Source organism: Peromyscus californicus, unplaced genomic scaffold (genome assembly GCF_007827085.1).
Source record: "Peromyscus californicus insignis strain IS unplaced genomic scaffold, ASM782708v3 Scaffold_14__1_contigs__length_90479793_seg_2, whole genome shotgun sequence".
Lineage (NCBI taxonomy): Eukaryota > Metazoa > Chordata > Mammalia > Rodentia > Cricetidae > Peromyscus > Peromyscus californicus.
In genome coordinates, this window is record NW_026294436.1 from 76207466 (window position 1) to 76220469 (window position 13004).

General features: G+C 47.9%; 1 long non-coding RNA gene across 2 annotated transcripts in view; it reads left to right on the top strand.

Annotated features, from left to right (window-relative positions):
* The window catches only part of LOC128110154 (uncharacterized), a 66782-nt gene that overhangs the window by 44996 nt on the left and 8782 nt on the right, over nucleotides 1-13004 (top strand). The window contains exons 1-2 of one of the 2 annotated variants that reach the window (XR_008218097.1): nucleotides 1-1299; nucleotides 4952-7874. This is a non-coding gene — a long non-coding RNA (uncharacterized LOC128110154). The remainder of the gene's footprint in view (nucleotides 1300-4951; nucleotides 7875-13004) is intronic. The other variant, XR_008218096.1, reaches the window with a different exon arrangement.

Consider the following 13004-nt stretch of genomic DNA (forward strand, 5'->3'; position numbering starts at 1 on the left):
ACCTGAGCACACCCTCCCCAGCGGGGGTCAGCCGGCAGATACTTCAGAGCCTGAGGGAAATTTCTTGTTCTGGCTTTGAGTCAGAAGATGACAAAACAAAAACAAAAACAAAAACCGAGAAGAGCCAGCGTGGGAAGCACCTTCAAGGAACAGCAAGTCATCGCTTCAGAAATACCTGCTACTCTCCAAGCAAGTTTGAGCTCCCCTGCTATGGTGTGTGGGCAGTGTGAGGAGTGTTAGGAATCTGACAGGTACTTTAAATGGACATGAGATGGACCAGGTGAAAGCTGGCTCACTCTATTGAAGTCACAAAGGAAGTACTGAGCAACAGCGGTGGAGTGGAGTGCCACTTTCTATGATGCTCATCTGCTACCAGACAGAAGAAACCGTCTGGATTCTTCTCACATCCTAGTGGTTCCCTACTCTGGTCATAATTCCATCACAATGTACTTCTATGCCCAAACCACAGTAGAGGCATGCACATTGAAAGAGTGAGGGCCCTAGAGTTGTGATACTTATCCAGAAGTTTGGGTGGGAAGACGTCTGAAAATCTGATGAAGGCTGTGAACTGGAGAAGGGCATGCTGGAGCTGGAGAGAGGGCTCCCTGGTGAAGAGCAAGTTCTGCTCACATTGGTCACTTCTTTGTGCTTTGATAAAATATCCTGACAAAAGGACTGAAGGAACCCAGGGTTCATTCTAGCTGATCCCATTTATTGAATGATGTTGTATATAACTTCTGCCCTGTTGCCCTGAAAGCACCCCTTCAATAATCTTTCAAGCTAGTTGGAACATGAAGGGCAACCAGGAGAACTGAGACGTCCCGGTCAACAGCTAGAATCAAGCACAAGATGCCAACAAGGCCCCCTTGTGTTCCCCAGCTGCCAGCTCAGGAAAACATGCAGGTGAGACGAGGTGATGCGCAGAGGAGCCCTGTCAGCCACAGTCAAGGGAAATGACGAAACACCGCCTTCAGCCCTTGGTTCTATTATGCAAAAATGACAGATCTTCCCAAATCTCACTGTACCCACTAATAATGAAACTACAAAGCCAGTGAGCTGAAAAGATGAAGAAAATTAGTATGATAGCACTGAGCAGGAAAGACCTTTGATAGACAGGTGGGTAAGAGAACAGCCGTTGATTGAGGGTGAGGAAGTTATTGCTCCCCAGAGAGGGAAGTGATGAGACACCCTGGGACCTAGCACCACGTAGACCCTGCTTGGTGGTGTGCGCCTTCAATCCCAGCATTCAAGAGGGGAAGGCAGGAAGATCAGAAGTACAGCATCATTCTGGACTACATAGTGAGTTTAAGGCCAGCCTGGGATACATGAGACCTTGTCTCAAAATTAAAAAAAAAAATCACACACATGATGCATGAAACACAACCAATTCTATGCTAAAGTCTCAGGAACTAGATGCTGGGTTTAACTTCTAGGCTCAGTGAGAGCAGAGCCCGAGTGAGTCACTGACCTGGCTGAGCAATAGTTCTGTCTGTCTTTCAAGCAAGATGAGGAGTAAATATGATTTCTGTTCAGGGGCTGGCACAGAATATGTACCCAGCATATCATAGGCATTCTGACTGTTAGGATTTGTGAGAAACTCAGTGGGGGAGTAGACACGTATCCCACTGTCTTAGGTTTGGCAGTAATCAAGGAAGCCTGATTAAAGGGGGGAAGAAGCAGGGCAGAGAACTGGGCTGGGTGCCTCCCTGTGCGGTCAGTAAGTTCCAGTGTTGTTAAGCTGGAGATGTTCTGCGGGCTCCTGCCCCTCCTTCCATATTTCGGTTATTACTCGGCTTTTAGAGCGGGTTACCAGAAGCTGGGTCATAGTTGAGTGTGGCTTTTCACACAAAGGCCTAATTCATTCCCAAACATGCCTGCAGGTTCTCCTTCCAACACAATCGCCCCAAACAACAAGCTGCCCCATATATGGGGACCAAGAGCAGCCTGACGGGCATCGCGTGCAGAGTCCTGCTTCAGGCCAAGCTGAGGGCTGGAGTCAGGCAGAGAGGTCCTGTCCTGACCTCCCACAGGCCTGGGCTCTGAGCAGCCCACTGTGATTCTGGGCCCCATTCAGATGGCCTCTGTGGGGCCCAGAGGCTGAGTGCTGAGCTGCTTTAAATGTGTGTGCATAGGTGTTCATCAAGTACATTGAGTTCATCAAGTTCATTAAGTACAACTTAATTTTCTGTATGTTTCCAGTTGTCCACAGTGACCACCTGTTCCCTTTGTAGTTTTGGTTAAAAACAGCAATGTAGTCAGGCCTGGTATAACACATGCCTTTAATCCTGGACCTAGAGAGTTAGAGACAGGCAGATTTCTGTGAGTTCAAGGCCAGCCTGGTCTACTTAGTGAGTTCCAGGATAACAAAGGAAAATCCCAGGGCTCCTAAGAGATAAGTTACCTTCAGCTGCGACATTTGTCCCTCTGACCCCTAGATGCTTAGAGAGATGCTTGGGGCAGCTAGCAACCAGAGTCTTGGTATGTGAGTCCCTGTCTTAAAAGATACGCATGTCCATCTACGCATAACTGTCTAAAGTTAAAAAATAAATGAAATGGGGTCCTTCTATATCAATTTTAACTCAGTTCTCACAGTGAACTTGTGAGAGAGGGTCAGTCTGTTCTTATCACCAGTGGAGGAGGAACCAGGCATCTGGCTGTAAAGTGGCGGCCTTTACACAGTGGTGGCGGAAACAGCAACATAACTGTCTTCAGACAGTGGGACGGGGGCCCGCTGGAGCCCAGCTCCCTCCACACACTCCATGTCCCCCACTGACTGGGCTCATCCATGACAAGGAGGGCCAACAGGGCATCCAAGGGCACCCCTCAGCTGAAATGCTGAAGTCCTAAAGAAAAGCCACTTTTTATTTCTGGAAGTGTTCAAAGTCACCCATACCTGCTGACAACCCCTGCCTTCCTCCCGCCACTGGGATCTCAAAGTCACAGACTTCATCCATGGCAGGCCGGGATGAAGGCTCCACTAATCTCTCCCAAGCCCAACCCACCAGACACTTGAAATGGTTGCACAGCCAATTTCTGACTTAATCCTTACAGACATTGTGGGGGCCACAGTGAAACTCGGCACTCCCTCCCTTCTGTGTTTACCGTGTCTCATTTCCTGTGTACCGTAATTCTGAGGGACCAGTGGCCCTCTGTGCCTGCTGCCTGTGTCACTGGCGTCAAGGACTTTGCCCTGGATTCCCCTTGCTGCCGGACACTGCAGTCTGCTCCATTCCGCCAGAAAGGAAGCTCAGGCTCCTAGAAACTCAGAAACTTGTTCAGGGTCTCACCTTGAATGAGCATCTGAGCATCCGAGACCCCAGCCATGCTCACACTCCTGAAGAGTCATGTGTAAAGCACTTGTGTCACGAGAGGCACACCTGGGCCAGCACAGCTGTGTCCAGGTGCTGAGGGCAATGGGGTAGGAAGGGCAGCTGGACCTAGAAAGGATTAAGTACACAGAGACGCCAACAGGACCCCTGGCAGGCAACAGGCATAAAGAAGGGGACAAGTATGTGGACTCCATGCCTAACAGCAAAGTTCTGACCCTACTTAGTGAGCATGAGATCTTGGGCAAGTTAATCATCCTGAGCCTCAGTTTCTCCTTTATAGAATAGAAGCAATATCTCATGGATTTTTTTTTGAGACAGGGTTTCTCTGTGTAGTTTTGGTGCCTGTCCTGGGTCTCGTGCTGTAGACCAGGCTGACCTCTAACTCACAGAGATCCACCTGGCTCTGCCTCCTGAGTGCTGGGATTAAAGACGTGTGCCACAGCCGCCCAGCTATCTCATGGGTTTTTATGAGGGTTAAAGGAACTAAGACTTTTGGAGAGCTTAGAGGAGTATTGGTCTACAATGTGAGTGTGTGTGTACGTATGTGTTTGTATGTATGTATATATTTGTGTGTGTGTATATATGTATGTATACTTGTGTATGTGTGTGCATGTCTGCAAACAGCACTGAGAAAATCTCTATGTGCGGCTCAGACTGTTGTAATGTGTGACTAGCCACCCTGCACACCCAGCCACATAGGTGGATGCATATGTGCACACGTACGCAGCCATGACTACCCCAGCCGAGTATCCAGTTCCAGACTTTGCTGCATAAAGTTGTCTCCAACACAAAGGTTTACAGCAGTCATTGTTCCTCATAGTTCCTAACCTGGTATCAATAGGCTGCCAACATTCAGGATGAGGCAGGTCCTTGTTGTAGGGGACTAGCCATTGTTATATACTGAACTCGCATCCCTTACCTCTGCCCACAAGCTCTCAACAGGAAAATCAACAGTATCTCCAGATGTTGCCAAGTGTTCCCTCAGGGGAGGACTGTCCTTTGAAGACAAGGCATACAGGGAACACTGCAGGGATGGTTGACCTGTCTTCACTATCACTGGTCTTGTCTTCTCATAGGCTAGCCCAGGCTCCCTGTGAGAGCAGAAGGGGTCTTAGCAGCAAGAGAGAGTAAAACTTGGATCACACAGTCAAGCCCAGAACCCTGGGCAGGAAGATGTACTTACTGCTGGGATGTGCCACTGTATCACCTGCCAGAGGCCAACACGCACAAGAGACCAGGGGAAGGACAGCTCCCTTAACTGACACCCCTGTGCATCATCATTGCACACTGGGAAAGGGTTATTCTCAGTGGCCCCAGGTTTGGCTTGACTCTGTGAGCCCCAGACACAGGGTGTGGGGTTTGATTTTCACCATTAGGACAGTGAGAAGAGAACTCTCTTTGGTCCTAGAACAATCCTACTCAATGTCAGCTGTCCTTGCTGGCCCTTCTAAATAGTCCTTCAGTACTGGAAAAATCTCTGATTTTAAACATTCAAACAGGATAAAATAGATTACAGTACTTGACTATATTAGTTCTCAAAAATCTTCTCTCTATGGGCAAGGCCAGTGCTCAGACCTTTGGATTTCGGTGGCTTACTTTAATTCATCTCATTTGCTCTCTAGGACATGCACAGATAGAAACCCTACCACTCCGGCCCTGATGAACTGCTCTTCATATAGGGTGTTCAGGTCACCATCAGTGGCAGACCAAGAAGACACAAGAGCCTCACAGAAGCTATGGGGGGGGGTGAGGGGTACAGCCCTGGAAGTGGTGGCTACTCCCTCCACCCATATTCCACTGTTGTGGGATATTTTTACACTGTGTGAAGATGTATTGCTGTGATTGGTGCAATAAAAAGCTAAATGGCCAGTAGCAAGGCAGGAGGTATAAGTGGGACTTCTGGGCAGAGAGGGAACTCTGGGAAAAAGGAAGGAAGGATTCACCAGCAAGACACAGAGAGGAAACAGGAGGTGCAGGATAGAAGAAAGGTAACAAGCCACATGGCAGAACATAGATGAATATAAATTGGTTGATTTAAGTTATAAGAGCTAGTGGGACAAGCCTAAGCTAAGGCTGAGCTTTCATAAAATAATGTCTCCATGTCATTATTTGTGAGCTGGTGGCCCAAAGAAAAATCCAACTACATATGGCACCCAATGTGGGATCGGCGATTCAAAGATAGTCTGACCAAGAAAGCTTGCTACATTTGGTGCCCAAAATCAGAAAAGAAACTTACATAAGAGATGTAAAGTTAATAAGGTTGGGAAACATAAAAGCTTACATTGTTTATCTAAGAAGATGTCTTAAGATCTAAAAAGATAGTTTTAGGATGGTAATACAAGTTATGATAGGAAGTGTTTAGATATAAAACTTTGGACTTACTAAGGTAAGATAGATAATACAGTAGTTTCTGTGAACTTGCCAAATACATATGGCCTGGACATTGTGAATGAAATTCTTACCTGATAATTGTTCTTATTGTATATAGTTTTACTATGTTAGAGTTAAAACTTTTCCTTTTTTTTTTTTTTTTTTTTTTTTTTTTTTGGTTTTTCGAGACAGGGTTTCTCTGTGTAGTTTTGCGCCTTTCCTGGAACTTTGGCTTTGGAGACCGGGCTGGCCTCGAACTCACAGAGATCCGCCTGCCTCTGCCTCCCGAGTGCTGGGATTAAAGGTGTGAGCCACCACCGCCCGGCTAAAACTTTTCCTTTTTAATTAGACAAAAAGGGGCAAATGTTGTGGAATATTTGTTTACACTGTAAAGATGTATCTTTGCCTGAGGTGCCTTCTGATTGGTTTAATAAAGAGTTAAATGGCAAGAGATAATAGGCAGGACTTCCTGGGAGAGAGAGGACCCGGGGAAGAAGAGAGGCAGAGACGCCAGCAAGACTTGGAACAAGTTGGACGTGTGGTACAGAGAAGAGGTAACCGAGTCACGTGGCAGGACATAGATTAATTGAAGCAGGTTAATTTGAGTTATAAGAGCTAGTTGAGGACAAGCCTAAGCTAAAGGCAAGCTTTCACAGTTAATAAGAAGTCTCCCTGATGTTATTTGCAGGATGACTGTCCAAGAAAGTCAATGAGAACATAAAACTATGCTCCACAGTCTGGAAGCTAATAGATCTGAAGGCAGGGGCCAGGAATAAAGACATGGGAGAAAGAGAAACAGGTTTAGGGAATGGAAAGATATTGCTGCCATGAAAACATGCTTCTGTATTATGTTCCCAGAATATTCCTCTCCACTATGAGCTGCAGTTCTGAGAAGCCACATCCACGAGGATTCTGAAGACTCACTTACTGGTTAAAACATTCTGGTTGGGAGAGTTGAAATGTTGCAGCTCCAAAGCCAAAATCACTTGGGGCTGTCATTAGTTCCCTAATAGTCATCTGTCAGCCACCTGAATCTGACCAGCATTCATCTCATTATAACAAAAAACCTTTGGAACGTGTCAGCAGAACACAGCTTTCACCAAGCCCAAAGCTAAGAGTGTCATGTGATGATACTGAAACCTTAATGGAGTGTGTCCCCCCAACCCTCCCCGCTTTGCTGAAACCTGCCTACCTGTTGTCCCCAATGTATTTGGTAATACTGTTTTGTGACTATCTTTGTTCTGTGACTATAAAGGTTCATGTAGAGCTGGGGATATGGCCCAGTTGGTAAAGTGTTCACCTGGCATGCATGAAACCCTGGGTTCAGACCCCAGCACCACATAAAAACCTCCCATGTGCATGCCCAACATACAAGAGGTAGAGACAGGAGGAATTTAAGGCTATCCTCAGGTACATATTGAGCTCAAAGACGGCCTGGGTTACATGAGATCCTGTCCCCCCCCAAAACAAATAAAACATGTTCATGTAACCATGTCCACAGTAGAACAGGTCGTTTGGGACAATCTGAATCCATGTTCCCAGGCTGTGGCCACTCATATTGGGCTCAGAATATGTTCCGTTTGGAATGAGTACTGTGCTGTGGACCAACACCAATGGCTCTTTTTGGGTCCCGGGTGTGTGGAGACAGTTGGGACATGGGCCTATGTCTGGCTGGGCCCAGAGGCAGCCCAGAGCCTTTATTGTTGTCACTTACCTGTGCTTAAAACCCCGAGTGTTTCTGGTCTGCTCAGAGCGGTTTCCTAGGTACCTCGCACTGGGGCCTGGGTTGGCTTGGGGGACACTGATGTAGCTGAGAGAGGTGCCAGGGAGAGTGTTTCTCTTCCTGGTAGCTCTTCCACCCCCTGCTCAAACACCAGATCCCAACCCTCTCTTTGCTCCTTTCTTCTGGCCCCACCCCCCTTCCGTCATGGTGCCCTCTGACCCCTTGCATCTCTGTGTAGTCCGTTGCAACCCTCTCCTCCATTTCCAGGTCCCAGCACCACTACCAGTTCCAGGCCACTTCCTCCAAAGCATCCTGTCGAGTCACAAGCCTCAGCCTGTTATTAAAGCTTAGATGTGAGCAGGTGACTTCAAGTCTATCTCTCTATTCACAACTGAGGGTGACAAGATGATCTCAAGGACACACCATGGGAATCTTGGGAGCACCAAGCCCAGGTAAAAAGCCCTCCATACTGCTGCTCCTCACATGCAAGGCCACCGCTGTGGAGATAATCAAACTGTGGGTTCATTCTGGTAGAACATCTTCCAGAGTCTGTTTCCAAGCTTCGCATCTACTTTCCCCTCCATGGAGCCAGCCAGAAGAATGGCTCGCTGTCTCCCGCCCTCCGCCCTTTAGTTGCCTCCTGCTTGGAATTTCTTCTCCAGGCCCTTGTGCAAGCTGTTTCCTCATTCTAAATGTCGTCTCTGCTGTCTGCATGGGTGTGAGGTCTCCCTCGCTGTTCAAAACATCACAGGGTTCCAGCTCTCCTCAGTAACCTTTGCCCTTCTGAATTTTTGTAATTCTCCTTGGCCACATTGCCCTGTGGCATAATTCCAGGGCTGTAAAACAGTGTTGCATACTAGCACAGAGCCGCAAATGCTTTGCCGCCCAGCCACAGAGGAGAGCATTCCTGGCTGGCCCTTCTGCCTCTGCTCTCGAATGCCGCTGTGTCCCAGTGCTTAGCACTTGGGTTTTCCCTCTCCCCCATCATCTTGGTGAACTCACCGAGTCTAGCTGTATGTCAGCAAGAGCTACATGGGCCATTGCAGTCCAAACCCCCACTGAGCTCACTCACCCTCCACTACCCATTGGCTCCTCATAGGGATGTCTGAGAGCATCGCCATCCTTGTAGGTCAAAAGCCAAGTCCTTCGTCTTTTCACCTCCTCCGGTCAGTGATGGCAGTACCATCATTTTTTAGGCCACACACTTGGAACCACCGTTGACTTCTGTTTCTCTCATGCCTGCAGCCCTTCAGTCTGCAAACGGCTTTTGGACACTCCCCCTTGCCATTCTGCTGTGAGCGGCAGCTAGCCCTTGCCTGCTTTGTTGTGGTTCCCTTAATGTACCCTTGCTTCCTTGTGTTTCTGTAATCCAAAGAACTCACTCAGCATCCTGACCCTTCTGGGAAGTCAAAAATCAGCCTCCTCAGCTCACAGCCTTCTGATGGTATCATGTCTCAGTTCAAAGTAAGAGTTGGTATCTTCGCAGTGGCCTGTGTGGCTCCTAGCACAGTGGGGTCTGTTCACTGCAACCAGGCACAATGGCCCAAAGAAGTCCAGGTCCACTCCCACTGCCAGGCCTGGGCAGTGGCCTTCTCTCTGCTTGGAACATGTCTTCTGGGTATCTGCATGGTACAGCTTCGCCTGTGGGTGTATTCAGTAGGATTTTCCTTACAGTCCCACATGTTTTTTGCCCCCTTTGTTGGGAGCACTTACCCCAGTCAAACATGCTATATACCTTTTATTTTATTGTCTTTCTGATGGAACACAAGCTCCTGGGAGGACAGGTTCTTATCTGACACATTGTGGGTGCCCAGTAACTATGTTTAAGTGAAGGAGTGAGCAGGAGTGAATAGTTCAGATGTGCCTGGATCGACTTTCCTGGGAATAGGGTTTCACTTATCATGTGTCAGACTGGATGCCAGGGAATAGCTGGGGGAAATATGCTTCAAATCATCAAGTTTAGCTCTTCCCTTGAGAGATGGCCAGGCCCAGCAACAAGACAGGCATCTCAAACAGCATGGCACGCTGACATTGAACTCCTGGTGTCTCAGAAAAGATCTGTCTTGTAGCCCTCTTGTTGCCCACAGCCAGAAGTTAATACATTCCGACAGAATTTCTAGTCTCCTGAGTCACAAATTTAGAAAAAGGATGAGGTGTGGGAGGGTTTATTTTTAGCCTTACTGGTTTCTCGGTGTGTGTGTCTGTAGAAAGCTTTGTCTGTAGTTTGTGTTAAATTAGGAAGTAAGAGGAGTGAGTGGTCGCTCAGCTTCTTGGGGGTGGCTGCGTGAGTCTGTTGCCACACAGGGTTAGGACAGAGGAAGCTCCCTGGAAACGGCCCTGCAGAGTCACTGTAGGCTCAGAAGCAATGCTGAGCCCCTCCTGACCCCTTCCTTCCATCAGCCATAGGTGCCAATGAAAGTGGACCGGCCACCCAGACAGGCCCGGCCAATCAGGCTCTCAGTGAGGGCAAGTGGGACTAAGAGGTCCAAACAGTAGCGACTGTTCTGGGCCGTGCTGGGGAAGTGCCCGTGACAGTGATATGAGACTGACTTGCCCCCTTGGAGGTTCCCTCAGGCTACTCCAGGGAAAGGGGGCTTGAAGGTTGAAAAGAAGAAAACATTTAGGCGAGCAAGGGTCAATTTCATTTAGAAATGATGGTTTGACAAGTGTCCTGGCAGAGGAGTGATGGGAAGTGGCCTAGTTAGTAAAACATTCTAGAAGATCCCTGCTGTGGTTTGAATGTCCCACTAAAGCCTCATGTCACAATCTCCACTCTAAAGTGTTTCGAGGGGCCATGTGATGCTCTGTCATTAATAGATTAGTCCATCCATGGGTTCATGTGTTTGTCAGCTTCCTTCTACCTACAAGGAGGAAGGGCTTGTGGGACTCATAGTTTCAGAGCCTTGGCCCCATTGCCTCTGGGCCTGTGATGAGGCAGAGCATCATTGGTAGTGCATGATGGAGCAAAGCTGCTCACCGGCTGAGAGGCAGAGAGCCCAGAAGGAAAAGGGCTGGGGTGCTAATTAGCCTCTTTGAGAGCATGCCCATAGTAACCAGATGACCTCCCATTAGGTCCCACCTCTTAAAGTGTCCGCCCCTTTCCAATAGCACCAAGGACTGGGGACCAAGCTTTTCAGACACAGACTTTTGTGGGACACTTATCAAAACCAAAACAATGTGTTTTCCTTACAGTTGGGCTGTTTAAAAGCCAGTTTAGCGCTCTCTTGCTTGCCCCATTTTTGCCATGTGATGCCCTATGCCACCAAGAATCCTATAGAGCATTCTCGACCTGTGAGCTGTGATCCCCAGGTTCAAATGGCCCTTTACAGGAGTCTCCTAAGACCACCTGGAAATACAGATATTTACATTGTGATTTGGTACAGAGGCAAAATGACAGTTATGAAGTAACATAAAAAATAATTTTATGGTTGAGGGTCACCACAGCATGAGGAACTGTGTTAAAGGGTTGCAGCATTAGGAAGGTTGCTATAGAGAGTGCCTTACCAACAATAAGAACCTCAGAAGGTGGGACAGGCCAATCGTGAGCTTTTCAGCCTTCAGAGCTGTGAGCTAAACAAACCTCTCTTCCTTATACCCAGACCCTGGTGTTCTGTCGCGGCAACAGAAAACAGATGAAGACAAAGCTCTTGAGACTTGCTAGTGGGCCTGCCACAGAATGAGAGGAAAAGGGAGGTCTGGTGGTGGCTTCTGGGATTTGGGTGACCTACTCAGTAGACAACAATCTGTTGTTATACTGAGAAGTGAGGTGGGCCGAAGAGTGCTTTGAAAACCAAGAAACAGGGCCAGAGTCCATACAAATGGCTTTAGAAGATGAGGCCAAAACAAGGCAGCCCCGCAGGCCAGCAGCAGGTTGTAATCTGTGAAACCACTGACTCCACACGCAGCTGGCGGGCAGACAGAATTTGGGCACAGCAGGGCAGGTTTGGTTTGGTTTTTCAAAATGATTTCAGACTGTGCTGTCTAGTTTTTTGTCAACACAAGCTCAAATCACCTGAAAGGAAGGAGCCTCCATTGAGAAAATGCCTCCATAAGATCAGGTTGTAGGCACAACTGCAGGGCATTTTCTTATTAGTGGCTGATGGGGGAGTGCCATCCCTGGGCTGGTGGTCCTGGATTCTATAAGGAAGAAGGCTGAGCAAGCCATGGGGAGTAAGCCGGTAAGCAGCTCCCCTCCATGGCCTCTGCATCCTGCCCCTGGGTTCCTGCACCGGTTGAGTTCCTGCCCTGACTTCCTTCAGTGATGAACAGTGATTTGGAAGTGTAAACCTAATAAACCCTTTCCTCCTGAAGTTGGTCATGGTGTTTCATCTCAGCAATAGAAACCCTACCAGCACACAGACCTGGGCAAATGTTGCATGAATAGTATAAACAGTGCCCAGATACTTCTCACCATCTTTCCCCAACAGTGTACATGAAAACAGTCATTAATACCAGGAAATTAACATGAGCTACTAACATCATTCCAGTTCTGCCAGGCTGCCCCGCTGCTGTCTGTGTCTGGCCTGTGAGCCCATCGGGTATCAGCAGGGCATTCAGTTGCTGTGTTGTGTTGTGTATGTTGTCTGTGGTCTGAGATTGCTCCACAGCTGACTCTTCAGAGACCTTCAGACTTGTGAAAAGTACGCACTAGGTTGTTCATTTGTAGAACGTCTTACATTTGGTTTGGGCTGATATCTGATCATGTTGGCCACTTTTGACTGGAACAGCATTGTTTGTGTTGATCCTTCCCAGAGTCTCAAGGCAGATGGTCCATGAGGCCCATGTGTTAGATTGCTGCTATAGTAACTCTGGTCACCTGGTTCAGGTGGTGTCTGCCAAGCCTTTCCGCTGTAAAGTCACCGCCTTCCTCCTTGCTGTGTTAAGTGTCTCATGAGGAGACATTGACATTATGCAAACACCATTTCTCGTCATATTTCCTCCCACAGATGTTTGTTTCCAGTGATGCCTCTTACTTAAAATAATCATTGCTGTGCTTGTCAAGTGGAGAATGTGTTTCTACCGTGCTGACATTCTGTAGTGAGGAAGATCTGTCCTTTCTCATTCACTCATTCATTCACATGCAGTTACCCCTGACGTCCACGGGAGAGGGGTACTTCCAGGACCCGTTGGGCATACTAAAGTTCTTAGACTCCACGTTCCTTATATGAAATGGTTTGGCATTTGAATATAACCTATGTGTCCTATACCTCAGAGCCACTCCAGAGCACTTATAACACCTAACACAAGGTAAATGCTGTGCAAATAGTTGTTAAATATGTTTTTTAGGGAATGAAAGAAATACCAGTTCAGTCAAGTTGAGGTTCTTGAAGTACTTTCCATCTATAATTGGTAGGAGCCACAGGTGGAGGCTGGCGGTGCTTCTCTATCAGTGATGTGACTTATTTTATCTGTACTGCTGTATGTATTGTGACAGTTTTTGTTGTCACTCCAACTGTCTAATTCCTGTCCCAGGCCAGGGACGCAGTGCGGCAGGATCAGGTGGCGGGCCCTTCAGCTCTTGCCTGGAATGGGAAAGAGAGAAGAGGAGCTTGCATTCCCAGTGTCCCCCATAAAGACATGCC